Raw genomic sequence first — 3,354 nt, 5'->3', positions numbered from 1 at the left:
AAAAGGAAGCCAAAAATGCGATATAGGCAAGCTTATATAAATTAGTATATATTAGGATGACCAGACGTCCTCTTTTACCCGGACATGTCCTCTTTTTTAGACTTAAAAAAATGTCCGCGTGGAATTTCAAAAACGTTGGGGATTTTGTTTTTCTAGCGCTTACATAGAATTTTCGAGAAGCGTTTCCTTCACAAACTAGTCCCGCCCTCCCCTACTCCGATTGGTTCGCTTGAGTGAGAAGAGGGCGTGGTGAAGTAGCCTAAAATCTTCTGATTGGACGGTCTGATTGTAGCGCTACCTTTATTGGTCGATAACATTCTCTGTAAACATTTTATTGGTCAGTCTGCACGTCAGTAATCGGTGTAGTAGTGCTGAGAATGTCCCACAACCCAAATAATGCCTGCTTGGTAAAACAGTATGTATGTCCAGTCAAAAGGCTGTTTAAAATGCACATTCCCAGTCAGGATAAATAATAACGGTAATAACTGAATTTTCGAAAAATAACTGAAAGGTTTCTCTCAGATACAGCCTGTATTACAAAGTCTTTCCTCTCTAGTTGATTAATAATTCCCTTTTCTTTAAAGTTCACTGATTGGTCAGACGTCTCGCTCTTGCTTGCTGAATGGTCAGCTTTCTCTGGCTGTTTCAATGATTGGTCAGTGTTTTCTGAATATATGATATGCTCGCTGTGGCCACGCCCAGGATCTCTCTCTACCCAATCAGAGTTTAGCAGCGCTCCAGCTCCAGATACCTCCTGCTTCAGAGCCCACTCACAAAGTACAAACTACAAACTACAGCGGTGACTAGCAACTACACACTGCAGAAAACATCCACTATAAAAAAATAATATCCTCATTTACTGCTGGACACCCCGCGAGTCCGCTGCACTCTGTCTGACCGGTAAGATACGATAGAAACTTCTGGAAAAAGTGCACTCTGTTTACTCTGTGGTTATTCATTATACTGAAATTTTTAGTAGTTTCCAGCTCTTTCTCTCTCTCTCTCTCTCTCTCTCTCTCTCTCTCTCTCTCTCTCTGCTCTTCATATGTTATATCTATTTTGGGCACAATTGTAGAGATATGCTGTCAGTTCTATTTTCCATACTTTCATTGTAATTCTGCACTTACAGACTGCAGTCCATGTCTTGCTCTGCATATATGTATATATATAACTTTCTTAAGTGATCATGACCCAAAGTGCCAACACAGAGCAGGTTTTATTTGGTAGGTGGATAATTCTCAGCTCTGCAGTGGCACTGACATCGTGGTGGGGTGTTAGTGTGTCTTGTGCTGGTAAGAGTAGATCAGACACAGCAGTGCTACTGGAGTTTTTATACACTAACTGTGCTCCCTCACTGGTCACTTTGGACCACCTTGTAGATATAATGCTGCACAGTTTGTGTTGGTCTTCCTCTAGTCCTTGATTAGTGGACACAGAACGCTGCCCACAGGACACTGTTGAGAATAATATATTTATGTAATTGTTATAGTCAAAGTGTGGTTGGAAACTGATAATTTGTTTATTTGCATAGCATTTATTCATGTTTATAATAACAATGACAACAACAAACAATATAAATTACTACTACTACTACTAATAATAATAATAATATATTTAATTTATATTGTTATTGTTGCTGTTGCTATAAATAAATTCATGGCCTGTTACCACTTAATGATATGGTGGGTCTGGAGCCCACCAGGAATCACTGGGCACAAGGCAGGAATACACACTGGACAGGGCATCAGTACCTCATAAAACATCACACATTCACGCAGTTACTCACATACTCACACCCATGAGCATTTGTACACAGCTAATCAATTGTTGGAGGAAACCTATCCAGGAAAACAGATTGAACACACAATATTCCTGTCCCACAAGGTGGGGTTTGAACCCACAACCCCATGACCCTAGAGCTGTTGAGCACAGACACTGTAGCATCTGTTGTGCCACAGGGTTTTCCAAAATAACAATTATTATTATTGTTATTTTCTTATTAGCAGTTAGTGGTGGAATAAGAAATCACATTGTATATGAGCATGTCTATAAGTTGGAATGAATAAGGCAATATATTCTGTAGCTGCTGTATCCCATCCAGAGGTGTGGAGGGCCCAGAGCCTAACCAGAATAATTAGGCGCAAGGCAGAAACACACCCTGAAGGGGGCAGTAGTCCATCAGAGGGCACTCACAGTGTCACACCTACAGACACATTTTGAGTAGCCAATCCACCTACCTTGTGTTTTTCCTTTTGGATTGTGGGAGGAAACCGGAGCACCCGGAGGAATCCACACAGACAATGGGGATAACAAACCAAACTCCTCACTGACACTGGCTCAAGGAAGTGAATGAAGATATGCGTGAATTCCAGCTGTTAATGCCACAATGTGTATACTATAAATTATTATATTATATTATATTATATTATATTATATTATATTATATTATATTATATTATAGGCGGCACGGTGGCATAGCAGGTAGTGTCGCAGTCACACAGCTCCAGCTCCACTTCCTCTGGGTGACTGTCTGTGAGGAGTGTGGTGTGTTCTCTCTGTGTCTGCGTGGGTTTCCTCCGGGTGACTGTCTGTGAGGAGTGTGGTGTGTTCTCCCTGTGTCTGCGTGGGTTTCCTCCGGGTGACTGTCTCTGAGGAGTGTGTTGTGTTCTCCCTGTGTCTGCGTGGGTTTCCTCCGGGTGACTGTCTCTGAGGAGTGTGGTGTGTTCTCTCTGTGTCTGCCTGGGTTTCCTTTGGGTGACTGTGAGGAGTGTGGTGTGTTCTCTCTGTGTCTGCGTGGGTTTCCTCCGGGTGACTGTCTCTGAGGAGTGTGGTGTGTTCTCCCTGTGTCTGCGTGGGTTTCCTCCGGGTGACTGTTTGTGAGGAGTGTGGTGTGTTCTCCCTGTGTCTGCGTGGGTTTCCTCCGGGTGACTGTTTGTGAGGAGTGTGTTGTGTTCTCCCTGTGTCTGCGTGGGTTTCCTCCGGGTGACTGTCTCTGAGGAGTGTGGTGTGTTCTCTCTGTGTCTGCCTGGGTTTCCTTTGGGTGACTGTGAGGAGTGTGGTGTGTTCTCTCTGTGTCTGCGTGGGTTTCCTCCGGGTGACTGTCTCTGAGGAGTGTGGTGTGTTCTCCCTGTGTCTGCGTGGGTTTCCTCCGGGTGACTGTTTGTGAGGAGTGTGGTGTGTTCTCCCTGTGTCTGCGTGGGTTTCCTCCGGGTGACTGTTTGTGAGGAGTGTGTTGTGTTCTCCCTGTGTCTGCGTGGGTTTCCTCCGGGTGACTGTCTCTGAGGAGTGTGGTGTGTTCTCTCTGTGTCTGCCTGGGTTTCCTTTGGGTGACTGTGAGGAGTGTGGTGTGTTCTC

The 3,354-nt window shown here is 44.4% G+C and overlaps 1 protein-coding gene across 1 annotated transcript in view; it reads left to right on the top strand.

The window, feature by feature from the left end:
* The first annotated feature begins 784 nt into the window (after window positions 1-784).
* Window positions 785-3,354, top strand: part of cdc42ep1b (CDC42 effector protein (Rho GTPase binding) 1b) — a 24,119-nt gene continuing 21,549 nt past the window's right edge. Inside the window, exon 1 of the mRNA XM_066674093.1 lies at window positions 785-900. The gene's annotated coding sequence lies outside the window, so the exon portion shown is untranslated. The remainder of the gene's footprint in view (window positions 901-3,354) is intronic.

This window comes from Hoplias malabaricus, chromosome 6 (assembly GCF_029633855.1).
Source record: "Hoplias malabaricus isolate fHopMal1 chromosome 6, fHopMal1.hap1, whole genome shotgun sequence".
Classification (NCBI taxonomy): domain Eukaryota; kingdom Metazoa; phylum Chordata; class Actinopteri; order Characiformes; family Erythrinidae; genus Hoplias; species Hoplias malabaricus.
The sequence above is the reverse complement of the archived record's forward strand: the minus strand, read 5'-3'. Positions and strand labels throughout refer to the sequence as shown.